The 27982-nt window shown below is 43.7% G+C and overlaps 1 protein-coding gene across 4 annotated transcripts in view; it reads left to right on the forward strand.

Annotated features, from left to right (window-relative positions):
* NTPCR (nucleoside-triphosphatase, cancer-related) overlaps positions 1-27982 on the forward strand; it is a 473959-nt gene that overhangs the window by 325215 nt on the left and 120762 nt on the right. The window lies entirely within an intron of this gene.

Consider the following 27982-nt stretch of genomic DNA (forward strand, 5'->3'; position numbering starts at 1 on the left):
GTCTAAACAAACAAGAACCAAAAATCTTTAAGTAAACAGTTTCACGGACAGATCAGTAGAATGTTTCATATAGTGTATGCTTTCCCCTCTGTTATCAGTGTCAACATTGCAGTCAGTGCTTCAGAAAAAGTTGTACAAATGTCAACATTACAGATTTTTTTTGTTTAATAGATATGTGATTAAATATTTGCAAACATAACATTATATGACATGCTTCTTTCTACTGTTGTTTCTACTTAACACATATAGACATTGCCTCAGAAATGTACTTACCCACAAGATATTCACTTAAACACATGTGAAATAACTGATACTGTCAAACAGTTGCAAAATCTAACCATCCCAGTCATAAACATTCTGAACCCCTTCATATAATCTCAGCAGGTTGTTTTGGCCTGCACCCCCAATTACTTCAACTCCTTAGGCAATTTTAGATATCACCTCAAAATCCCACAGGCATCAGCTTGATTCCCATTGTATATTTTAATCTGTATGCCCTTCATGCCCTTCTTTCAGTGTAGTCATGTCCCTTCATTTTATCTTATTGATTTCCTACTAGAACTGTCCCTTGTAGTCCATAACTTAGATGGTGCTAATGAACATTTCATGAAGTACTGCTCAGTACATTTGCATCTTTCTAATATTGTGTATATTTGCCCCAGAATGTGTGTACTTTCATAAAATCGACTTGACTTGTTTTTTGCTCTGCCGCATCATTGTTATGACATATGTCCCAATGCCCCTGTCCATCAGTGGGTTTAACAGCCCCTCGTTTTACCCCTGAACTAACTCTGATTCTGGGCTGAAGACAGATCAGAGTGTAAGGGCATCCGGGTGGGGGGGTATTGCCATCACTGCTTCAGCTGTTGGCTTCCTGTGACCACCCCGTCCTCATGCCTTCTTACATCCAAAGTCTCCTCTCCTTTTTGGACTGCGCTTCCACTCAGGGAGCACCTTAGAAGAATGCCCCCCCTTCAGGGTGGGCACAGCCTTCACTCCCTGCTAGCACCTCAGACACCCAAGCCAATAATTGACCCTGGGTCACCTAGGCCATAGTTAGGGCTTTATCCTACTCTGCCTAGCGCTAGCTAAAGTTGATTTAAATAACTGCTGTTGTCAAAAACTTAAGACTAGACTGGGCTTTGAATATTACAAGCCGCAACCTATCCCACATACTTAGCTGAGTAATGTGGCCTCAAGTGTCTGCAAACTGCTCCACAGGCAGCATCAGTTATCTTTTCAGTTCATAAGCACTAACTGAAGGGCACTTAACATTTACATAAAATGCTTGCCTTCTACAAAAAAATAAATAAATAAAAACATTCCTACAACTAGCATGACATAAATTCAGTAAGAGACCCCATATTTCCCAATGTCCATCCTTCAAATGCCACTTTGGTAGACAAGTGTTTGTACATTCCCTCGTATCTTTCCTACAAGTATCACTGCCCCTTACATGACAGTATCCCTTCTTACCTTGTATTAAAAGTTATTGCTAAACATACAGACTTTCCAGAATGAAGCACCAGGTTTCCTCTAGTGTTCATCCCTCTAGCTACCTGTTCCCTTGAGAAGTCACACCTCTTGTCCTCCCCTGCTCTTCATTAATCCTAACTGACATAACCTTCTTCCAATGTGACTGTGTCAGCCCTCATTCTCCTTCACTCATCCAGGGCCATCACTGGGGACCTGTTTCATAGTATATTGACCTAATCTTTCATTTCCAATCCCACCTACACTTTCATCTTCATTGTTGGGGGAGGCTAGGTTACAGAAGTTGTGGGTTCTGTACTCAGTACATTTACATTAGAGTTCCAACCATCACCATTATTCCTAGGAATATTTTAGACCACCATATGAAGTGTATAATTAAGGTTCACACACAGTCCTTGAGCACCTTGTACCCTTGCTGGCAGTAGCTTAAGGGCATCAGTTACATTTGGAAAGGCTAACATTTATTTATGTATTTGATACAGTGGGGTGGATGGGCAGATAATTGACCATTTTTAGCCATGATCTGCATAATAGGAATAGAGTGCGCATGTACATCAAGTTAATATCCATGGTTGGGAGTTCCATCTTCATTACCTTGAGGACTGACATATGAAGGATTTAGCCTTGGGCTGTTTTGAGATGAGAAGCCATCAAGATTCTCCTCTTTATACCCAAGCTTTACAAGTAAGATAATTTCTTCAGCTCTCTTTAGCCAAGTGTAGACATTGCATCATGCTACCAGTTGTGTTTTAAATTTTTTGTTATTTTTTTTTGTATACCTGTATTCAGATTTTTCAGATTGTTGGCCTTTCTTATTTCCCTGTCTACCCAAGGTCAGTACATTCCATTTACAACTTTTTCCTGTTAGTTTTCCCATCTTCTCTTCTCCATCCTTGGCCTCATGTCATTTGGTTCTTAATAAATTGCATACTACCAGGGTTGCTTGTATTCTTTCTCATTGCCACTGGCTGTGCTGTCAGATGTAGTACTGTCCCTGTACTCTAACCTCTACTTAGAATAATTAAGCCGTGTAGAGTGTTTGTTCAGATTCATAGGAGTTTCAAGAGTATTTTAGCCTAATGAAACATGTATGCCTTATCAAAACCGACCTTCAGGCTTTTTACCTCCTTTCCCAAGGTGCAAAGAGACCAGTTAGTCCTGAGATAGATTTGAAAGTATTCATTCAGTTGTCCAGGTATAGTTTAAAGGGAGATATTGAATCACATTGCTTTACCTGCAGAGAAAGTTTATTCCAGAGAAGGGTAATGAGCTGAGTGATGAATCTATCTTACCATCTTGTTTTGTGTGTCTGTTGTTGAAGGTTTAGGTCTCTGTTTTTAGTTTTAGCTGCACTGTTTGACCTACTGAAACACATGAGGTCAGGTATCACTGCATGTCTAATAGAGTGGTAAACAAGGCACATATCACTCTTCAGGAGTCTGTAAGGTACAGAGTACAGGGACAGAGCTTGCAGCCTTACCTGGTAACGAAGGTTTTTAAGACCAGAGATCTTTTTGGTTAGGAACCTGTGGGGGCTTTTCGAGTTTGTTAATAGACTGTATTAGTTGTATCCCAAAGACTGCATTGTACTTTATATTGGGTCTGATCAGCGCTGAATATAGGGGAACAATAACATCATTTCATATAGACTAGATGTCTTTGACTATTAATTGTGCTAGATGGAAAGATTTCCTGACTGCAGTTTCCCCATTGGAAAGATTTCCTGACTGCAGTTGCCCATGATTGTCAAAGGAGAGGGAACTGTCAACTCAAGTGCTCAGGTTACTGACAAGCTTTGAGTTTAGGACTGTCATTTGTGTTGTATGCAGTGGGTAATTGTGTCTTCTGAAAATAGTAGAACTTAATTTTTGAACATTCAGATTAAGCCCATTATTCATAAACCATGTATTAACTAGAGCATGCACTTTCTAAGGGTTACAAATATATGATGGGTTTGACAGTTGCACCTAGTTTACAGTCATCTGCAAATTTGGTTAACCAGAGGTCCTGTTTTTCTGTTTTGACATCAGGGGAGTAGAATGCCAAACAGGGGCAGATCCAGTATTGACTCATAGAGACTGCTGGTTACCTTAACACTATTTGAAGAGGTACCTTAGGTTTAGATTTTCAGCTAATTGGCTATCCACCTTACCATATAAGGATCTGTGTTCAAGGCATATAATTTCCTTACCATTCCAGCATGAGGTGTGGTATCAAATACTTTGACCAGATTGAAATAAGCCATATGAACAGCATGACCAGTGTTGACAGCTTGCATTACCCACTCGCGGAAGTCAATGAGACTTAAGAAGCATGATCTTCACTTGAAAAAGCCAAATTGCTGTGAGTCAGTCCAAATTCAGTTCTTGATAATTTAATTAATGAGCTTGGTTCTGATACACTTGATAGCTTCACAGATTAGACTTTAGAAATTCTGTACCATTCAGTCTTAAAGTCCTTGGTAGTGCCACCCTTGTGAAGGGGCATCACCACAGCAGCGTGCCCAGATTTGGAAACATGCCTGTGGCTAGGCTTAGGTTACACAGTTTAAAGACAGGTTAAGTGAGAGCGTGTTTAACACTGTTTATTAAGCACTCTGATATGGTGGCAGGACCCATGGAGGAAGTGTTTTTGGTCTTTGAAAACACCTTAAGAACTTGCTTCTTAGTAATAAATGGGGGTGTAACGAATTCTGGGATGAGTGGTGCTTGAATAGTTGTTTTAGGACTGAGGCTTCTGGTAAACTCTATTTGTTACTAAATTTTCAATGTCAAAAAAAAAAGAAAATGCCTCTCTGCTTGCCCCTCTGGATTTTTTTGTTCCACATAATTCCATTCTACATAGACCACTACCGTGTATATCATAGTTGTAAATGTCTCTGGAAAGGATCTTGAGGGACCTTGTCATATCAGTGATCCACGCAGCTGACAGTAACCCTGCCCTTCTTTACCCTTGCGAGTGGGGATCCTGTATGTCTAACAGATGAGTCATCAATCACTAAAGCAGTTTTGTCACAAACTTGTTTACTTGACTAAAAGCAAACTGAATGCTTCTGGCTTGTTGATGTAGGTGTGATGGAGTAGGTGAGGCTGAGGAACGTCCACCAAGGCATATTCTTACAATTCCTGTAAGGCTTTAGCAAGAATTTCTTTACAGCATCAGCATATGGCATTTTTGTTTGTTCTGTTTAAGAATATGGAAGTGTTTGAGTTGAAGGTGTGACTGTGATGCTCCTTCTATATTGTTAATCATGAGAGGGATGCTTCCATCTTAGCTGGATTTTTGCACCTCTCACAGATAGTTTTCTGTGTTAAGTAGAAGTAAGCATCTGGAATTATTCCACTGTCTTAAGTTCTAGGGTACATGCAGTAGAAGAATAATACATTTTCTAGCCCTTCTTTGGTTAAAGTGTTAGCTGGGTGAGTGCATAAGGAAACTAAGGGAGGCCTGAGAGAGTAATACCAAACTAGTATCAGGGGTGCCAAGAGAATAAAGTGCAGCATGCTAATGCTCTTAGTGCATGTAGAAGCTAATCAGAGCAGCCAAGCAGTGACAAGCATAATGTAATGCTGCCCTGAGCAGAGTTGAGCCAGCTGTCATCTGGGGAAGCAAATGACATTTCAAAGTACTGATTGAAAGGGGGGGGGGGTGCTCACTATCCACTTTTTAGCTACAACTCATAGGTTCATAGGTTGTTACTAGGCTAACAACCACAAGAGCCCTTACAAACCTAGCTGTGCACCCCGAACCATTAGGTTCTCAAGTATCTTACGAAGAGGGGCATGTTAGTAGGCAGTTAGCTAAGGGTTTGATGGAGGTGTGAATTAGTATAATTCTTTTCTTATTGACAGCCTCTGTCCATAAGGGACATGGAGGCCAGACCAGGGATAAATTTAGGATTTTCCATCCAGTTGTCAAAGTCTTGTTTGAATAGGGTCAGGGATGAACTCTGCTTTACATGGATATGGAGCATATTCCATAATGCGGGGAACCTTTGGGACATGTATCTGTCTCTGCAGCATGTTCATTTTACATCACAAGCAAATTTCAGATCTCTGGATCTAGTTTTTCTGTCACTAGCCTATAGGATACTGAATATAGAGACAGAACCTTTAGTTGATCACTGTAGGATAAGGGTATTCATGCCCTGAATTCTTCTGGTGAGAAACCTTTGTGGACTGTCCAACTGTTGTAAGTGTCTAGTTAGATACATGCCAAAGGGGACATTGTATTCAATGATAGGTCTGATAAGGGCCGAGTGTAGTGGTACTTTAACGTCCTTGGACTTGGATGCCATTCCTTTGCTTATAAGTTGGGTAATATAGAATGATTTTCTTACTGTCTTAGCTACATGTTGGTCAAAGGCCAGATTGCTGTCTACATATGTTCCCCGATTTCTTATTACTGGGTTAACTCTCAGGGGCATTTTATTGACAGAGTAAGTACACTGACAGTTTCTCAAAGGGTGTTATAATGCATTTTTTGGGACTGAGTTGAAGGCCATGGCTTTGGCAGCAGTTATTTGTCTGTGATAAACCCACTTGCAAGTTGTTTGTGTTTTGGAGAGATCTATAATTGTTCCCAATTTACAATCATCTGCGAATTTGATGAGCCAGAGGCCTGTAACATTAGCCTTGACTTCCATGAAGTAGACACCAAACATGGAGTCGGCCCAGAACAAAGCCCTGGAGTACTCCACTGGTGACTGGTCTTTTGGTGGAGATGGCCTCACCGATCCTGACTTCTTGGATCCTGTCTGTGAGCCTGCTGGTAATCCAGAGAGTTATGTAAGAGTTTATGCCTAATTCAGAGAGCTTGTTAACAATGTCTGAGTGGGATATTGTATCATATGCCTTAGCCAGGTCAAGATATGCAGTATGCACAGTTTTAACCTAATCAATTAACTCGGTGACCCTGTCAAAGATGTATGCCAGGTTAAGTAGGCATGGCCTTCCCTTAACAAAGCCAAATTGGGATGTCTGTAGGTTGCCAATTCCCTTGTTTGTCATTTCCATCTAGGAACAAATGAAGTAGACCTGGTAGCTCCACGACCACTTTTATTCAACTCTTGAGCGCTTTTGTCCCGGTGTAATGGACTTCATCAGACTGTCTTATAAAAATTTTCACCATGTTGCTAGTCTTGGCATTGCCAAAAAAAGGCTGTAATTGGTTGGATAAAGTTTTAGCCAATATCCAAATGCGTAGGTGGGCTGGTGCAAGCTATCCTTGGAAAGCAATGTGGTCTTTTCACCATGTTCTCCCATGCTGATACATATTGGATCCCCCTAGAGTGACACCAGAAATGAAGCCAATTATTAAAATCAATCATTTTACGTTTATAATGTGTCATCGTTTTTAGTAAAGGTGGAATGCTGCTCAAAGCAAGGCTAATACCTATTTGTGACGTGTATTCTGGGAGATCCATTACGTCTGTCTTCAAATAGGCCAGTGAGGTATGTCTCAGGTCATTTACACCGCGATGGACTATGATAGAATGATATTTGTAAGTCGGGTACACTAACTTGAATCTGTGCATGATATTGCACATCCTGGCTCCAGATATGCAACTAGAGATGCACGGAGCACAGCTCAGCTCACAGATGGACAACAAATATAAATTAATCAAAACAAATAAAATAATCAACCTGAAAACAACTCTGTGAGAGACAGTTATGCTCTGACACTCAAAAAAATAAAAGTAAATAAATAAAAGGCAATAGTTAATATTCTGTCATAAGAATAGTTACTACAGTTTACAAGTTTTCCTCTAACACCTCGGTAAACTATCTGTTCTTTATAAAAATACAGTTTCAGTTTAAATGCTCTAAAAGCAGTTATAACAATTTAAAATTGTTAAACTAAATCAAGTGCTGTAAAGTACTTTCCTGGTGTAGAAGAGACTCAGAAAAAGCATAAAATCAAGTGGAAAATATATTCATCCAGGGCACAGAGGCACAGCTAAGAGCTATCCAACCAGAAGGATTACAATAAATAGCAATTAAGTGAAACAAATCAAACAAAAGAACCAAGAAGAGAACAACTGTAGGAGAGCCAGTGATGTTCAGATACTCAGGAAATGCCAGCAATTGACCTTCTCTCACAAGAACTACTAATGTGGTTTCCAAGATGGCCTCCAACACCTGTCTAAACAGGCTGTTATTTATGAAAAATGCACTTTTGGTTTAAATGCTCCAAAAACAGTTATAGTAGATAAAAATTGCTAAACTAAATCAAGTGCAATAAAGTTTTACTTTCCTAGAAGAGACTCAGAAAAATCATTAAATCAGGTGGAAAATGTTATCACCTAGTGCACTGTGGTGCTGTTTAGGGCAGTACAGCCAAAAGATAATTGTATTAATTGTTATGCTAGTGTTGCTTAGTGTGGTTTCAAACACAGCCATGTGTTGTCTGCATTATACTAGTCGAGGATAAGAAAGAAGAGCAGTGATTTGAGAAAAAGTAAGTACTGGGCCAAAATACCACCCCCATGCTAAATGTGTAAAAAGCTTGGATGAGGCTCATGCCTCCCCCACTAAATGTGTGAAATGCTTGGATGAGGCTCACTTCTCCCACCACTGCATTAGTTATGCCACTTTTGAACCCTTTACCATTAAAGAGAGAAGAAACAGATTAGAGCTAGAAAAACTGAAATTTACTCAGTTTTAAAAATGTTTTTGTGGTTCGAACTTCCTCTTTTCTTTGGTTGCATCATTTCCCCACACCATAAACTGACTGAGCCAAAGAAAAAAAAAAACATTCTCACTAAGGAACAACCTTTCTTTGTTCCTCTGACAAAAAAATTGATGGCATCTGAGCCCGAACTTCATACTGCATAACCTCTGATGTTATGTGATCCTATCTCGCCTACATTCTGAATGATGGGTTCGGAGCCATCTCGGTCCCTCTCAGACTGCAAATTGCCAGTTATGCCAAGGCTGAGCTGGCTATTGGCCCAGGATGCACCACCATCAGTCCCCCAGATCAGTCCCCCTAGCAACGTGCGCACTGCAACACGTGGTCTCGTTGGCTGGCTGAGTAGCTTTTTGAGTAGCTTTTTTTTGTCAGTTTTTTGTCAGTTTTTGTGCTTTGTGTATGTCACAAAGCGTTTATACTAGTTGTATGCGTTTGTTTGTGTAATTTCTTGTGTGTGATTTCTTGTGGAGAGGGAAACTTTTTGTTTCAATCCGGAAATCTTTCTCAATCCACATAACTGAACTACTGTGTTATTTTTGTTTTTTTAGTGTTAAGGTTCCCGGTTTTTTTTTCACTTGTTCTGTTTTTACACTTTTTTTTTAAAAGAATCTACAGTTGTCTGTCAGAATTTGTCAAGTTCATTGTTTTCCTCACAGACAAGCCTAACATTCGGGCTTTAAAAAATGTACCGGACTTAATGTGTCTGAAATGTGCTTTTAGTGACTCTGTACTTGATTACCATCTTTTTTTGTTTATATTGAGGATCAATGCTTTTGATGTCTAAGCTTTTTCCTCTAGGGTCTCCCAGGAAGTCCTCAATAAAAATTAAAATAAATTCTGAAAGGGTTGATTAATAAACCCTTTTTTGAAACCTCCTCTTTGCCGCTCCTTGTCTTGCCTCCGACCAGTCGTCGGCTCTCCGTAGGCTCCAGAGAACAAGCAAGCCGAGGCGACTGCCAAGCTCCAACCGAGGGCCTCGTCGGAACCTCGTCTCGATGCGGCCGAGGGTACTCTCACTGAGGCCGCCTCTGGGCTGGAGACGCCGAGGTCTGGCTTGAGCCGGTGGCTGGCCTCGGCCGGGTCACCTCGCACGACAGACGCTCTCTCCCTCCTCGGCGCCGAAGCTCGCCTCGGCACCGAATCTCGTGGAGGTCTACCTGCGGTTCTCAGCGATGCTCCATCGAGTGTTTCCTCGGCGCCCGTCCCCCTAGGGGCGAGGCCTTTCCGGTCTGGGCTCGTTCTGGGGCCTCTCGAGCCTTCTGTTCTGTGAGTGTTCTGTTTCCTCTGGTGACAGAGAATGTAGGGGAGTCCCCAGTCTTTTGTTCTTTTGTTCACTTCCGTCTGCTTCGTGGGGCGGCAGCAGGTCCACCCACCCCATCAGGAGATCCCGATGCCCCATCAACCCTCTCCTTGGGCTCCTTCCTCCGACTGGACCCGGGGGGTCTCCGTCCCTTGCTCTACCCAACCCTGGGGGTCGGTTATTCGGCTCGTCCCCTTACTCCTCCGATGGTGCCCTGCGAGACTTTGAGGTGATGGGCCTGGGAGCTGGGGTCCCTGGTGATGTTGAGACCCTTCCGTTCATCATCATGGCTCCGAGGGCGGGCCCACCCTCTCTCTTATCTGTACGGTATTCATGAGCGGAGACTGGCCGCTCTGGGCGTTGGTCTTGACCATCTCTGCACCTTGAGAGCCAGTTCCTGATCCGGGCTAGTTGGGTTCCCATTTTAGCAGCACCCCTCCTGAGGAGACTGGGTCAGCCCCAGTTTCTGAGGTTACTGGCCCGGAGCCCGAGGCCTGAGGTTACCCCCAGTGGGGGGAACTCCCTCTGAATGGGATAGGTGTCAGAGGAAGCAATGGAACTCCCAGTCTATCACATCTGACACGGATATGGATGATGCAGAGGGGTCCTCTATCACATCCTCCCTATGGATGGTGCAATTGCAGACCTCTCCCTAAGTGCGTCCGGCATGATCTGGATGTTTGCGAGACATCTTAGAATCCCTCCGCAGAGTGGGTGCTGGAGCTCTTGACCCCTCTCTTGGACCCTCAGTCCGCTCTGTGCTTAACAACGGGGCTTCTGGATTTAGTTTCCCTGGGTGTACCCGCCCTTGATTCTGCTCAACCATGGTCTTTTGTCGACTAAACGTGTTATCTGATCCCGATGGGAAAGGCATCATCGTAAAACAGAGCTGTAGATGCCATGGTGGAGGCGCATCCTTACTAACAGCTGCCTTATTTTAGTACCTAGGAGCATCCATGGTGCTACAAGGAGGGGCTTGAGAGAGATCTGGCACGAAGGCACATCTCCCTTCTAAAATCTCCTTCTGGTGGATAGAATTCAGTGCTTTACCGACTTCAATGACCTTTACTTTTGGGGGTCTCATTATCTGGCACATTTTCTTACCAGGCAGCTAGCCTGGTCAAGCTGGCTCTCGGTTAGCCTCCCCTTATGTATCTAGCAGTCTTCGCAGTCCGGCTCATGGAGCTCAAGCCCCTGCTGGCGGGTGAAGCGCTCCGGTTTGGCGTGCTCATCGTTTATGGAGCCGGAGGCGGCTTTTGCAACAGGCACACAGGAGGGGCTCTCTTTCTTCAAACCCTGGCCATTTGTTGGAGTTTCGCATGAGGCTAAGTCTTCCAACGCTTTGCAGCTCCTTTTGATGGTGGCTCAGAGGAAAAAACGTTAGGAATTTCAAAGGCAGCCTTACCGCTGGAAAAAGAGGAAAAACCGAGGCTGGCAAAGGGGAGGCTAACAGTTTCCCTTACCCCTTATTTTTTCCCCAAGGGCAGGAGGGGAGACCATCTATAGAGATTTCCCAAGCCAGCAGATTGCCGGGGGCCGTCCGCAGAGACTCATTGCTGAGGCATCATGGCAGAGCGTAGAAGACCCACATGAGGGGATTCCTTGGCCTCCTTTGGACATGACTCTTCAGCCTCCCATACAACATGAGGATTGCCCGGCTGTGCTGCTCCAACCACCAGTCTATGCGGAAATAATACACCAGGAAGCCTGAAATCAATCAAATTGGGAGTCATCCTGCCATCCAGAGAATCACGGACCACCACCCATCAAAAAGAAAGGCCCTCCGTCAAAAGAAAAGTCACCCACCCACCAAGTCAAATAACCGTCCTTACAGACCAAATCGGATTAGCTCCAAATTCCACCGTCAGCAAGGACACAGACAGGTTCCGGATCATGAAAAGGAAATCTGGTCTTTTTAGTGCCAAAAGCTGGGGGCCCAGACTGAAATATTGGATCTCTAAATCCAGCGTCCTATCGTTCACGTGTCAAATTTCCCCATACGCGTGGCAATCTCTTCTCCCGTTGTTGGAGACCTCAAGGTTTTTGTGTCCATGATTGGCAGCTCGCCTATGATCACCAGGCATCACTTTATAGGCGTCAGCCCCTCATCTCTCTTTTTGTGCTCTGCCAGTCATTACCAACCAACAGCCTCTCTGCTTTGGTCTCTCCACGGCGGCCTGGTGTTCATTTAGGAGCAAGTGTTGGGCTCAAGTGACCCCTCATGCCTTTCTTCGGATTCCAAGTGTTTCCCAGGCATCACTGACTTTCCTCCTCACTGCCACCACCCCCCTGCCACTTATGTCCAGGTATTACATCCAATGCTCTCTGGGTCTGTCTTGCTTCATCACATTCAGTAAGAGGAAGTCTGTCTGAGATCTTCTTCCCAGCGCATTAGCTTTATCAGAGTCCAAGGATCATCCAAGATCATGCTTAATCACAAGCATGGATCTACGCCTTCCAACCTTACAGCGTCATCTTCTTTATCTGATCTAGCCATCCAAAAACCCCTTGGTCTCTGGTCTTTGATTAGCCCAAACGACAGTTCAATTCCAGTTTTAGGCACTCACATCATGATTCCTTGAGGCTGCTTCAATGGCTCTCATCACATCATGATCTGGCCCCAAGATCATCACCTCCCTCATCACATCTATCAGATTCTATCCCTGAAAAGGTTGGCCTCCTTGGCTTCAGACATCCAGGTTGGATCCTTTAAAACAGATGGGGGTCAGATCGCCATCCACACAGAGAGCGGCAGGCTAGGTCCAGGGGCTGTGGCTGCCTTGGGGATGGCAGGCGTATCCTCGGCTGTCTTCATGCCTGGCCAGGCTCTTCTCACATCCTTCTGTTGGTTCCTTCACACTGTACTCAAATCCAGGCCTTATTCCTTATTTCCTTCAAATGTTTGAGATCCTGGACAAACACAGGGCCGCAACAATTAAGAGTGTATCTCTGCCAAATCAAGGGGGGCCAGATGGGTATCCCCTTTGCAGCCGCTTCAGTTCTCACCCACATGGGGTTCTCAGGAAGGACAAATTGGATGACCTATTAAGCATCCCGGGACAAGTAAATGTCATGGTTTCCAAATTAAGCAATGCTTAGCCATCTCTCAAATCTTTGGTCTCTAAAGCCTGCAATGCTTCTTTGGGTTTCAAGAGATGGACCATGCCGTGCCCAGACCTGACTAGCAACTCAGGAAACGCCAGCCAAGTGAAAGGTAGCACTCCTTGATTCCCAACTCCATTAAGTCACAACTTTGGATGCTCTAATCTTCTAGGCCCCAAAGTGCATCAAAAAGTCAACTTGAAAAAGTCTTCAATGTTTCCTAAGACCCCATAAAAGCTTCCCAGCTAAATGGACCCATGACCTGTTCCATTATATTTGTGCCTCATGCAGTGATATGGTTTCCTGCCTTGACTTCCATCACGGTGGGCCGATCCCAGGACCTGCCCTCTGATCCAGTTCTTTTCTCCTTTCCGGTAGGTTTTGACCCAGTTACATCCTAATCTGACTGTGAGTTCAGTGCTTCTCCACTTCCAGTTCAATTAATTGCACCTCTATTTGTACCCACCTAAGACTAAGGTTTTGATTCCTTAAAGACACCACTTACTCAGGGGCTTAGGTTTCATCACCTAAGACCACCAGAGCTGCATCCTGTTCCTAACATGCTTATTTTTGCTCCTGTTTTAGAGGTAGCAAATTCTTCTAATATTCATTGGATCAGGGATCCTTCTGCTGAGGATCTAAAGTCCTGCAGGCACCATATCTCACAAATTCCATGAGAAGTCTGATTTCCTGTTTAGACCAAGCGTTTATTCTTACAAAACATTCATTAGAGGTGCAGGTCTGCTCCCACCTGTAGTTGTCAACAGGCTTGTCCATTGGGATCTTTTCTTAGTAAAATACATTAACAGGAAGTCTTGCAGACTTAGTTGGACATTCTGAGAACATGCATTCTTTTGAACCAAAGATTCTTCTAAACCACTATCAACGAAGGAGTCCTCAACTTCAATCTTTCTGGAGTTGTAATCCATCAATTGTAATTTCACCTCCATAAATTGGATAAAGAATCATAATTACGCCTTTGTTTTCTTCCCAGCAATTCTCTAATATACTTCAACAATCTCTAGAATAACTCAGATTCTCAATAAAATTCTCTACAGAAGCGATTAGGACTTCCATAAATTTTCTGTTCACCCATGTTTACTTCACTATTTCAGACGGATTCATTGGGGCCACCTAGACACTACTTTTGCAACCTCAAATCACTATAGATGGCATTTCAACCAGACCTAAAGCTCTATTCCTAAGGCTGTTCCAAGTTCCATAATAAAGACCTAGAGCTATTCAACATTCCAGATTGCATCATCTATCCAGCTCATTTGGCCTAGATTGTGGCTACTTCTATTGTTTCGTTGATTTTCACCAGGTGGTCAGATGATTGGCTGTGAAAATTAAAGATTCCATTGTATTTCCATTACTTCACATATGTGTTTTCCGAAGCGGGCACCATTTTTTTTCCACAGTGCTCAGGAATTCTTCCAGTGAGAATGTGATTCAGGTGCATTCACATGCATGGTTTGATAGCATGGAATAACAACTTCTGATGTTGTGGTGGTCCATCCTGGTGTATGGTATGCACAACACTTCCCCCCTGGGATCCAGATCGCTAGAGATAACTCAGTTCTCCCGAGGTGCATTTTTTTTTCAGAAGAGAGTTCTCCAGGTCGGGCAAGGTCAGTCAAGGTAAGTAAGTCAATATCAGAGAAACTTGATTGTGAAAAATGTGGTGGGCCTTCTTAATAGTGCCTCATGGGGTTTCATGCCCCCCCATAACATTCTGACAAGTTAAGTGACAACGTTTCCTAATTTCTCATCCTCCTCCCGTTTTTTTTTTTTTTTTCTCATTAGATCCCTTTCGTGTCCCAATTCCATTGAGGCCACTGATCACCCTATCATTGTTAGTGCTCACATCAGTGGAGCCATTGATGTTGACTGTAGCTTTGGCCCTCAGGACTACAGTTTTCAACCAAAACTGTGCTCTCTGTTGATGGTGATGCCATCTTTGGGGTTTCCAACCATGGTGACTTTAAAATTGAGAGAACTTCTGTATCAGGGATGAGGGTCAACCCCTTGGGGTCACGGTCAATTCTGATTTTCTTCAGCCTGACTACTTCTTCCTCAAGGTCAGTTCTGATTTTCTTCAACCTGATCACTTCTTCCCTGAGAGCAGCCTTTCAGTATTAAGTATCAGTGATGATTGATATATCAGTCTCTCTTGTTAAGATTGATTTGGTTCTTGATTCCTCAGGGTCAGTATCACCTCCTTGAGTTTTGACCCTGATATCAGTCCCAGAAGCAGTAATTCAGATCTCTCTGCATCTGCTGCCCATGACTTTGGCTTCCATTTTGTCATTTGTTCTCTGCCATGGAAATGCGAGTGACCATATTTCAGCATTCCACCCAACTAATGTACTTCGGCCTTACCCATACAGGTTTATCTTCATCTTCCTCTGAATATTCCTCTTCAAGATCAAGAGAAAAGGCACAGAAAAACAGAAAGCACGCTGACTCTCCTTTGGAGTTTCCAAAATGCAGGTGTAGATGCAGATAATGAAGTTCCTCATCCTCATCATATGACTCCCTGTTATTGGTTATTTTAGTGATGATTAAAGTAGACTGGACCCCAGGAAACCCAGTTCCCAGTGGAAGTTTTCCAGGTTTTACTCTGGGGTACCCTCCCCCCAAGCTGACAGGATGATTTGATTAATGGCTCAGATGACTTGGAAGAACCTAGATGTGGTAGTCTCTGTCCAGAGGAGACCAGAAAATATTCTTCAGCACCCAAAGGACTAGGTATGTTTAGCACAGGTTGCCAAAGTAAACTCAATACTTGCAACACCAGACTTAAAAATGTTTCTTCTTCTCAGAGCCTTGCTTTCTATCCACCAAATAAGGACTCTCACACATTAGTCAGGCTAGAAAAATGAGTTTGCATGTTGTCCTCTTTCACTTTGAGACACATACAGTAGACTTCTTCTTATTCGGCCTCTCTTTAACCAGCCTCCTCTTTAACCAGCCATCACATTTCTGCTGTAGACCTAGCAAAAGACAACAGACAAGAAATACACTTCCACCTCCTCCGGGATAAATAATGACAGACAGTTTTAGATTTCATATTCATTAGAAAAATGCATACTAACACAAATCTGTCATTCTGTCTGTTTATAACCTATAAATGCTGTTTTGTATGCATTTTCTGATTAACCAGCCATTTGTTTATCCAGCCTAAGGCCCAGTCCCAGTGAGACCGGATAAGAGGGAGTCTACTGTAAACCACACATCCTTTATACCTAGATTCCAGAGGAACCTGATCCATGAACCAACTTGGTCTTTTGATGGGCATTAAGATGGAGGTGATGAATGTTAGTCTCAGATGTCAGTACTGTCTTTGATCTCAACCCTCACCAAACCATATGTAGCACTGTGTGCCAATCACATGGTTAGGGTTGTCAGACACTGGCCTTAAGATTCAGCACCATGTCTGGCTTTGCCTCACAGATTTTGCTGAAGATACAAAGTCATGTTTTTGTGATTGCTCCTTCCATTAGATCCCTACTATCTGCACCAGATATAAATGGAAACTTGAGAAGCAAATAAAGTACAGGAATTCCCACACTGTTGTTGGCTTTAGTCTTGAGACTTTCCAGTGTATCTACCTGAGGATCAGTTGTGGTCCACATACACCTAACAGAGGCTTAATAGAAGAGGCTGTTGGAGGGGGTCATGGAGTTGAAGGCAACTTCCAGAATTGCCAGCAATCAAACATAATCAGAACTAGCAAAACAATCAGAGATACCACACCTCCCCAACCAGGGAACAGCTGCCATCTTCTGGAGACTGTTCCTGATTGTTGTACTCTGGAGGCAATTGAGGGTTGTCTGTCCCTCCACTGGTCCATTCAGTTTGCTGTCACTTGGGGCATGTGGATGAGGGCTATAGTACTCAAGGGCTACACTTTTCCCTTGCTGTTCCCATCCAGGCCATAGTCCCATCCTCTGCCAGAATTCCACCTCTTCAAAGAATGTGGCAACAAAAAGAGACACTCTGTCTCATTCATAAAAGAGGAATCCAGGAGGTCCTACCAGATAAATAAGGACTGGACTTTTGCTCAGAATTTTTTTTGGTACTCAAGAAAATGAAGAACCTCAGACTCATTTTCGATCTAAGAGGCCTAAATCAGTTTGACCCAAAAGGCCCTATCTACATGGTCATAGCACTGCTGATTCTTCCTTGTCTGTCCAAAGGAGACTGTATGTGCTATTCGGACCTCCAAGTTGCATATCTCCCCATACAAACTGACAATGGAGTAAGAGATTTGTACCTCTCTGCCTAGAAGACAGTCAGTTTCAATTTCAGACACTGACATCTGTTCTTACCTCAGCCCACAAGGTGTTCGCCAAGTGCATGCCATTTGCTTCAGTGTTTCTAAGACTGCAGGGTGCTAGAGTCTTCCTGTCCTTAAATGACTGGATCCTGGCTCCCCCATCTCTCGCTAGTCTGTTTTGTCACTTTTCCAGTCCTAAGGGGTCTCAGTGAGCACTGCAGAGTCCCAGATGGTGGCCACTTAGTCAATCATATTTATTGGACATAAGCTGAATAGCACACAGCTTCCAAATTATCCATTTAGACAGAATTCCATCTGTTTAGAGTACCATCCTTCAGATCTTGCTGAATCAAGTAGTTACAGCAGCTTTTTGTTTACACACATTCAGACTAATGACAGCCGTAGTCCTCAGGGTCCCAAATACCAAGTACCGCATAACAGTACTATAATGCACCCTCAAGATTCAATGGGATCAACTAGTCAGTTCTGTGGAACCTATTCTTATGCCTGTGTTATGGATTCATGAAAGTTTGGGAGTAGCACTTTACCACCAGTTGTTTTCTCATTGCCAGCCAAATTCCAGGAGAAGCCATTTCCTTAGGAGACTGGCACAGCCATTGTCTACTGAGTCTCTCTTTCATCTGTCAGTCTGTCTGGGGCATGTCACTGGAGGAATTCTTGCTCTGTGCGTATTTTTCACCTACAACTAATACAAAATGCAGCAATTGATTTTCTCTTATTCCTCTCTCAAGAGGACTTTAGGACATCCCAAAGAGGCCTTCACACAGAAGTGGCCCTTGGGTCTTGTGTACACATTTCCCTCTGTATTCTTAAGTTTCTGCAGTAGGCCAGGCTTTGCAGGGCCAATGTCATATTGATAGGTGCATTTCCATTGATGCAAGGGAAAGTGCTGTTCAAAGTGTCACCACTCTTTAGAGACCACATCCATGGAAAACTTGTAAGAGCAAGTGAACTTGTTTATCATGATGAACTGCAGCCTAGGGCCTCGATCCCTTCAAAGCTTCAGTAGCAATTTCTTTTTTAACTATTTATTCCAAACATTTGATGGTGGTTTTAGTCGTTTTTCAGTCAGTTTACCTGATAGCCATTTTCAGTTTTCAGGAAGGCACTAACTGCTTGTCCTTAGCTTCATTGAAAGTTTACAAAATGTTACGGAAAATTTAGATGTCATGTTGTCCTATCGTGCCTTCATTCATTGCTGGTTGGGTTTGGAACTGAGCATCTGTTCCAAATCAGCCTAATTCAAAAGCTCAAGAGCTTCCACTGGCTCGAGGTTATGCCCTATCCCATGATGCACCGGGAATAATACCAATATCTCATTTGCCGCTCAAGCAGATCGGGTGAATTCTGTCTGGCTCTTGGCTAAGTTTCTTCTTTTTGTGTATTTGAAGCTAACATTTTACTTTCTTGATAGTTAATCTCAGTTTAGGCTTTTGTTAGTTGTTTTTTAAGAGTTGTAGTCTGTGTTTTTTCCATTCTTTGGTGGTGTTGTCTGTCGCCGTTTTCTTGTCAGGCCTTCCCTTTGTATCGTTATAGTTCCCTATCCCGCCTCAAGCTCATTTTAGTTAGAGAGCTTTCCTGTCCCTTAAGGAGCTTGTTTAAGTTAGAGGGCTCCTAGAGGCCCATTTAACTTCGAGGGCTACTTCCCTACATCCTTATTGTGTTCCCTTAGTCGCAAGGAGAATCTGTTTTTTTCTGTCAGTATTCTCGTGCATTTGGTTGTGTTTTTCTATACTTTTTGCAGTGTGTTGCTGTAGCTGTAGTTTTCGTTTTTATACTACTTCCTGTTAAACTATCCTGCCTAGTGTAGGAGTTGTGGTATTTTTTTTACTTGTGAGGTAACAAGTTTCAAAGAAAGAAAAAAGGTTTAGACTAGTTTTGTTTTTTCTTGTTGTGCCCAGTTATGTCTAAGGATCAGAAAGAACCCAAGCAGTCTGAGTTCAAAAAGTGTGACAAATGTAGTCAAAAGATGTCTCTAAGAGATGGGCACACCAGTTGCATTTATTGCCTGTGTGCCCCCTGTTTGCAGGAATCTTGTACATTCTGCCATGCATTCAGTAGCAGAGCACTGCTTGAATGCAAAAGCAAGTTAATTGTTGCCTGTGTGCCCCCTGTTTGCAGGAATCTTGTACATTCTGCCATGCATTCAGTAGCAGAGCACTGCTTGAATGCAAAAGCAAGTTAATTGTGAGAGGATTACTTAAGGTTCCCTTTTCAGAGGCTTTGGAAAGGTTTCAGAGCTTCAAACCTTCCTCCGGATCTCCATCTTCTTCCTCTAAATCTGAAAAACCAGGAAAAAGAACTGTAGCATCATATCCGGCTTTGAAACCAGCCAAAAAATTTGCTGCAAAATCTCCAAGCTCGGAACCAAGGGCTCTTAGCACCGAAAAGGTTACCTCTTTGGCTGCTTCTGTGGTTATGGAACTGATAGAGTTTCAGGTCAGGACTCTGTCCCCAGTTTTGGAACCATCTACTCCTACCTTCAGATTTCTGCTCCGGGAAAGAACGAGATCACCTTCCTTGTCCTCCCATTCCTCCAGGAGCCTGTCTGACAGTGACATGGAGCAGGTGGTCAGGAGACTGCTTCATACATCAGCACTGACAAAAATTCTGTCGACTGCAACCCATAAGGAATCGGAACCGACTTTGACACCATCACCTTTTTCGATTCCTCCGACCCAATCAGTGGCTTTAGAGCCAGAGGGCTCGGGCCCAATAGTAGCGTAAGAGTTGGAACAGAGACCTCCAACAGGATCTGCTCTGACTACCTTGGTTCTGTTGGAAAACGAGGAGTCTAGGAGCCGACATTCTCCAGTCGGGTCCAGGAAGGGGAGTTAGGTTGGACAGCCGTTTGAGCCGGTTCTTCCTCTTGGGGCTTCGGTTCGCTTGAGCTCTGCTCCTACATCAGCTTCGGAGCCAACCACTGTGCCTCAGGGCCAGTCTCTCAGTTCTTCAGAGCCGGGGACATCCTTGGAGTGGAGTGAGGGGGCTTTAGAGCTGATGGAGAGAGTGCTGTCAACTTCAACGGCTCCACTCTCAGGTTCGAGTACTTTTTTCCCTAAAGGCGCCTGTGTCAGTCTCAGCACCATCGCTCCCCCTAAGCGCAGAGATCCTGAGCCCCAGGAAACCCCTGCAGGTGAGACTGTCTCCTCCAAAACTTCCCCAGAATACCCCTCTGAGGAGGTCCCTTAGAAGAGATTGTGCAAGAGGAAGCACTCCCCAGGCAACTCTATCACCTCGGATACTGACCTGGATGACTCAGAAGGGTCTTCACAGTCCCCCTCAGTTGCAGACATACTGGAGATTCTTTAGCAGAGGGGCAGCTGGAAGTCCACCAGTCCTTCTGAGGATGAGTCAGTGTACCTGGAAGCTTTTGGGTCTCGCCCTCCTGCCTCTTGGTTGTCTCCTCCCTTTGACCATAGGTTCATAGGTTGGTACTAGGCTATCTGCCCCAAGGCATTTATAAGCCTAGCCAGAATGTGTTGGCTTTCGCCACCCCTTAGATTAGTTCCCTGTGCCTCTGTCCAGCAGAGCCACTGAAGTGAACCCCGAGGTAAACTTTCTGTTTCCTATCCACTCGTCAAGGTTTCTTTTGAAGAGTGTTATCAAGGAACTCTGCCTAATGTAGATTGGGATCTTGTTCCAAAGCATGGAAAGTCTCTGGGACAGGAATCTGTCCCTCCAGCACGTCCTGTTTATTGTTGTGGTGAGAGTTAGATCCCTAAAGCATGTGGCTCGAGGGGATAAGGTTTTCTTTAGGTGGAGCATGTCCATCAATTCTGGGTTGGACATTACCTTGTATGTCAGACAGAGATCACCTCTGAGTAGGCGGTATGCAACGGAGTAGAACTGGAGTTTCTTCAGTCAAGCTGCATAGGGCAATAGGGCATCTGTTTAAGGCCAGTGATCCTCTTGGTGAGGTACTTCTGTGGCCTTTCAGCTGTCTTGTAAGGTACATCACAAATGGGGCGTTGTACTCTATGATGGGTCTGATGAGTGATGAGTAGAGGGGCACAATGACCTCTTTTGATCTGGATGCGAACCCTCTTGTGATTAGGTGGGCCATGTAGAAGGATTTTCTAACCACTTTGGCAATGTGATTCTCAAAGGTGAGTTTACTATCTGCTTGGGTCCCCAGATCCCTTATTACGTCTTCCATATTTAGGGGACTACCACCTATGTGGTAGTTTGTAGGTACTTTATTTTTTCCAAAGGGGATGACTATGCACTTTTTGGCATTTAGCTTGAGGCCATGATTTTGACACCAGGTATCCGTCTCAGTGAGACCCTTTTGGAGGATGTCTGTGTCAGCTGGAGAGTCAGTTAAAAGCCCCTAGTTTGCAGTTGTCTGAGAACTTGGTCAGCCATAGTCTTCCTGTGCTTGCCTGTACCTCTGAGAAGTATATGCCGAACAGGAGAGGTCCTAGGACTGAGGCCTGGGGAACACCACTTGTAACCGATTTGAGTCGGACCTAGCTCCCGCAACTCTCACCATGTGGATTCTGACCGTGAGCCAGTTGGCAACCCATCTTGTGACGTAGGGGTTTATGTTCAGGCTGGTTAGCTTGTCTATAATACCAGAATGGGGAATGGTGTCGAAGGCCTTAGTGAGGTCTAGGTAGGCTGTGTGTACCACCTTTCCCTCGTCTATAGCCTTGGTAACTGTCTCAAAGAAGTCCACCAGGTTTAGGAGGCATTATCTGCCCTTAACAAAGCCAAACTGGGTAAGGTCCAGTGTTTGGAGGTTCCCAATGTCTCTGTTAATGAGGTCTATGATGATACTCTCCATAGCCTTGCAGACCAAGCTAGTCAGGCTTATAGGGTGATAGTTCCCAGGGTCTGTTGTGGCTCCACCTTTGTGGAGCAGAATAACCGTTGCTGTGTGCCACTCTATGGGTATGTAGCGTGTGGAGAGGCTGAGTTTGAATAGTGTGTTTAGGTGAGGGGTTAGTTCGTCTTTGAGTTCGTGTAGGACGCAGCCTGGGACACCGTCCGGTCCCACTGATGCTGTGTTGTTGGCTTTGGAGAGGGCTGTTTTAACCTGAGTGCTGTGATTTCAGGGACTCTACATTCTTCTGGTATGGTTATGGGCCCTTTTGGGAGTGAGAGGGGGGCGAAGTTTGCACTGAACTGGCCTGCCAGGATGTTGGCGATATCAGTCGGTTCAGTGTATTTTGTGCCATTCTGCACTAACTCCGAGCAGATCTAAGCATTGCCACTTAGATTCTTGACATAGCTAAAGAATGCCTTGTGGTTATCTGTGGAGTCCTTGGCAATTTTTCTTTCAAAGCTCGGCTTGGATGATTTTATGAGGGATCGTAGTTTCTTGCTGATACTGATCAGCGATGTCTTCCCTTCTTGGGATTTTACTCTTTTCTGTACTAGTTTCCTCCTTCTATTGTATAGCTTGTTTATGGCAGGAGTCCACCAGACTGGTTTCCTTTTCTTGGAGGAGTGAGTCTTGGGTTTGCTTGGGATGGCACGATCCATGTATTCCTGTAGCTGCCCGTAGAATGTATTAGTAAAGGATTTTGCAGCTTGGACAGTGTTATCCTTCAGCATGGGGGCTTTGAAACTTTCCACCTCGATCGTAAGTAACGTGAAGTTTGCTTTTGAAAAGTTTTTCATGGTGGTTTTCTCGTCTGGGGGTGAGGGCGGAATATGTATATCCAAAGGGATTTGTTTATGGTCAGATCTAACCAGCGAGGGGTTGACCTCTGGTGTGGAACACCGGTCGCCCATGTTGGTGATGACCAGGTCCAATATGTTGTCACCTCTGGTGGAAGTGTTGACCAGTTGAACCAGGGCATTTGAGTTTATAAATTCTAGGAAAAGTTGGGCAAGGGAGTTAGTACTTGAGTAGTTCTCCCAGTTAATGTTTAGGTTATTGAAATCATCCAATATTAGGGTGTTTGGTAGGGCCTTTATGTTTCCCATTGTTTCCAGAAATGCGGAATGGGGGTCCTGGGACATGGTGGGTGATCTGTAGCAAGCTACAATTTGAATTGCAGTTTTGCCCATTGTTAGTTGCACGTGGATGATCTCTGAAGCATTGTGCTGTGCCACTAACCTGGAGGTATGGGTATCCTTGATGAATATGGATACGCCCCCGCATTTTGTATTTCGGTTTGGGTTCTGTGGCCAAGATGTATGGTATGAGTTGTAGCCTGGTAGTGCTGGGGTGCTCTCTGGAGCCTTAAACCAGGTTTCTGTTACTGCACATATATCGATTTTCTACATACTGAGGAGAGTGCCTCGAGTGCATGCATTTTGAGGTTTAGACTTCTGGCATTGAGTAGCATTGCCCTCAGTTTTTTGTTACTTGTGCTATTTACAGCGGTGGGTTTGTCTTTTGAGCCTTGCCTAAAAAAGGCACTCTGCGGCTGGCAAGACCCTTGGCCAGTATTCGAAAGCCTAAGGGTGACAGGTGCAAGCCGTCTCTAGCGAAGCAGCGTGTTATCCTAGGCCGACAGATACTGGATCCCCTATGAATGACACTAGAAACTTAGGCAGCTGTTGAAATCTGTTTTCTTTATACCATGGTATCATTGTTGGTGAGGGCAGGATGTTACTCAGGGTCAGGGTCATACTGGCCTGGGCTACTTGGTCAGAGAGCTTTTCCATGTCTCTTCATGTAGTCCAGGGAGGTACGGCTCAGGTCATTCACACCAACATGGACAATGACAGAGTCATATTTGTACTTGTTCTGGAGTGACCTGAGTGCTTAAGTTATGTGGCGGATCCTGGCACCCGACAGGCAGCTAACAGTAACCTTCTCCTTATTCAGCCTAGTGAGTGGGACGTCAGTGTGCCTGACTATAGAGTCACCTATTACTAGTATGCTGGGTATGTTATTTTGCCTTAAGGGCTGTGATTGTTTGGCACACTGGTTTTGTGAAATATGTGTTTCATGGTTTGTGTTGGGGAGTGGAGGTTGCTTGGATGTTTGCTTTGGAGGTCTCTGTTGGTTTTGCAGATTTTTATTTAGAGCTTTTGAGTATGTTTTTATGTATTTATGTGTGTTTCTTTGCCTGTGCTGGTTTAATGGGTCTATGTAAGACTGGTGGTGTGACGCAAGTATTTCCCTTCTCCTCTTGACTGTCTGATCCAGTCTTGGGTTGAGAGAGCTTAGCCACTAGTTTGGCTGTATAACTGCATCTCTTGCATGTATTAGTGTTTGGTGGTAGGAGGAGGAGGTTGTCTGTGTACATGAGGCAGTTGTAACATTGTCTCAAAATGCCTAGATTCACCAGTTGGACTGGAGAGTACACCTGAAACTGCCCTTTGGACATGCCTGGATAGGTACAGTGAACTGTTTTACTGGATGGCTGGTAAGGTTGAATAGAGTGCCTTGTCCTTCTGTACAGTACAGGAGAGTCTAGTCCTAGGGTTTATAAGTGCTTGCTATAAGTTTTGAGCAAGTGCCGGGCTAAGAAATGAGTGGCTTGAGTGCTTAAGTTGAAAGTTTGTCTAGTTCCAAGGGAAAAATTGAAGAAGAGACTTTGTGGAGCAATGATTAGTTTTACGTTAGCTAACGCTGCACGGCATGCAAAACCAGGTAAATATGGTATTTATAGCAGGGAAATGAAAGAGAAAGAAATTAGCCCAAAATGGCAATAAACTACTAAGTTCTGGGCTGAAACCACTCCTCCAGAGACAGATAGGCTGCTCAAAGCTCCCCTCTCTCACAGGTGAACAGAGAAACTTCCTACTATCCAGGTAAGGTATGGGCAAACAAAGAGATTTGTAACACAGCCCTGAATTCAGCATTAACCTGAGAACTGGCTAGAATACTAGCTTAGAAAGGCAGGAAGCAAGTATATATATATATATATATATATATATATATATATATATATATATATATATATATATATATATATATATATATTTTTTTGTTTTTGTTTTTTTTTTTTTCAGAAAATAAAGCAGATACACTCAAAAAAACAGTTTAAAAGCACAGAAAAGGATACTTATTGTTATATATCGCAGATCAGAGCTGTAGTCAATGTTCCCAGTAATAAAGTAGGAAGAAACACAAATACAGTAAAACTAGATGAATAAAGTGCAATTTAATATATATATATATATATATATATATATATATATAACAATAGAAAACAAACAAACTGACTTAAACAAGTTACCCAATTAACCAGAAAAAAGCTCAAAACTGAGCCCTGTTCCAGCAGTCTTCAATCAGACAAGTTCTAACTGCACACCCCTGCTTACTAGGGTGCAGGAGAGCCTTCTCCAAAAAAAGATGGCCTGGATCAGTGCTCAAGTTATACAAACAAAGCTAGATTCAGCAGGCCTGAGTCTGGTCTATGCTACAGCGACAAGGCACACCAATTTCAGAAAGAAACAGTTCAAATAAGCAGTCACAATAAGCCTGTGACCAGAAATTCCCAGTTCAGAAGGGCAGAATCCAACCTCTCCTCCCACAAGAGTGCAGACCACAAACCTTCTTAATGTAGAATAACTGGCCTGAAGCCCAAGTGCTTAAGCCAGAAGTAATACACTTTTCGAATAGCAGACACTGGGCCTTCAGTCAGCAATTCCCAGCTTAGAAGGATGTAAGCTACCTGTCCTGCCACAACAGGCAGACCACAAACCTTCTTAATGTAAAACAGCCTGTATGAAGCCCAAGTGCTTAAACCAAAAGACTTAGATTAACAGTTACAATTTAATCTGGCTATGACCAAGCAGTAATAAATGCAGCAGAATAAATAAAATTGAGTAATTTTAAGAAAAGCAAAATAAAGTAGGAGGAAACACAAATACAGTAAAAGCAAATGAATAAAGTGCAAAAAATGTATTTATTTATTTTTTAATGAACGTTATTGCTCAAATGTTGTGGGGCTCTCCCGATACAGTGGAGCCTGTTCCGAGGAGGCCTAACAAGTTCATTACTGCTCCCACAGATAGAGTTTTTGATGAAAGGTGTCCCAGTAGATGCTATGCTGGTGGCGGTGGTGGTGGCCACCAAGAAGGAAATTTCAGAAACTTTGTCTGTCCATCCACCGAATAAAGACTCTTGAATGATGGACAAGTATGGAAAGCATAATTTTTCGTCAGCAGCATGTCCTGAAAGAGCTAGGAGATACACTGCAGGGTACTGTAGCTGCTGGGGTTTCGGATAAAGTTTCCTCTCAGCTCTCTACCCTAAATTCTGTGGTTAACTCCTCCATGCAGCCTGATTTCACATGCAGCCGATAGAGCGAGTAGGGCAGCAGCTTCAGGAATTTCTTTAAGAAGGCATTCCTGGATGCATCTGTGTGACTTTGCTGATCCCGGTTGCCCATGTTGGTGATGACCAGGTCCAATATGTTGTCACCTCTGGTGGGAGTGTTGACCAGTTGAACCAGGGCGTTTGAGTTTATAAATTCTAGGAAAAGTTGGGCAAGGGAGTTAGTACTTGAGTAGTTCTCCCAGTTAATTTTTGGATAATTGAAATCACCCAGTATTAGGGTGTTTGGTAGAACCTTTATGTTTCCCAGTGTTTCCAGAAACGCGGAATGGGGGTCCTGGGACATGGTGGGTGATCTGTAGCAAGCTACAATTTGAATTGCAGTTTTTCCTATTGTTAGTTGTACGTGAATGATCTCTGAAGCATCGTGCTGTGCCACTAACCTGGAGGTGTGGGTATCCTTGATGAATATGGATACGCCCCATGCCTTTTGTATTTCGGTTTGGTTCTGTGGCCGAAATGCATGGTATGAGTTGAAACCATTCACTTCTGTGCCAAGCTAGGCATTACAATAAATTTAAAAAAAATCTGCCTTGTTGCCTTCACAGCGTCTTATTTTCTTAGGCGTAGAGTTAGATTCAAGAGAAGTGTTGGCCAAACTTACCCCCAAGAGGATTCAGTCCCTCCATTGTCAGGTCAAGGGTTTATTATCCAAAAGGAAGGTTTAGGCAAGGACTTTTTTAAAGGTCCTGGGCACCATGTCAGTGGCAATCATTTTAGTACCTCTAGCCCACTTGCACATGAGAGTTCTTCAATGGCTGCTTTTTTCCCAGTGGTCCATGCAAAACCGGGTCTATGTCAAAAGAACGAACAATCATGATGTCGAGTACAACATACTCGACACACTATGATCAAAAGTTCAAAACCTCGAAACCTTAAAACCCTGAAATAAACAAAATCAAAAGATTTTGTTTGTGCCACACCTTCCCTACACTAACATACAAAACACACACATACAACCAATACATACAAACCTCTACACACACACATCATTCAAACACTTACACACCTACACAAACACACCTACTTTTAAAACAAAGTGGGGGGCTTGCCCCCCCCCAACTAAATATACCAACTCCGAGATCGCTGTACATTGGGGAAAGGGCAATTTCCCGGTAATCGCTTGTGTAAGAAGTCGCTTTGCAATTACTGTGAAATTGCCCTTTCCCCAACATACAGCGATCTCGGAGTTGGTATATTAAACAAAGCAGCGTTTTACCTAGCCATTCTGAACAGTGTAGCGTGTCTATGTTACACGCTGCACTCACTAGGATGGCCGACCAAAATATTTTGGAACTCCAAATTTCGACATTTGGAGTCTCTGATTACATGAACGTTCAATCAAAGTTTGTTGAGTATGTTGTACTCAACATTTTGATCGTTTGTACATATAACATAGACCCGCAAAACCTACCACTGTCTCACAAGATAATTATCATGGAATCCTGCAGGAAGGCCCTACGGTAGTGGCTCGAAACAAATCGGTTATCTGTGGGTTGCCCGGTCATTTTTCCACAACCAGTAGCCACACTGACCACGGATGCTTCTCAGATCGGGTGGGGGAGGCATTATCTGGGAAAGACTGTCCAAGGCGTCTGGCAGGAACACGTGAACCACTTGCATATCAATGTCCTAGAGATGTGGGGGAGGTACTATTTGGGAAAGACTGTCCAAGGCATCTGGCAGGAACATGAGAACCACTTGCATATCAATGTCCTAGAGATGAGAGCGGTGCTGTATGCGTTGCAAGCATTCCAGCTCTCTGCCAATAGGAACTATTGAAATTCAGACAGACAACATGTCAGTAGTGTGGTACATAAACAAACAAGGAGGAGCCAAA

The sequence above is a fragment of the Protopterus annectens genome, chromosome 1.part1, assembly GCF_019279795.1.
Source record: "Protopterus annectens isolate FY-2018-M chromosome 1.part1, PAN1.0, whole genome shotgun sequence".
In the NCBI taxonomy this organism is placed as follows: Eukaryota; Metazoa; Chordata; order Ceratodontiformes; family Protopteridae; genus Protopterus; species Protopterus annectens.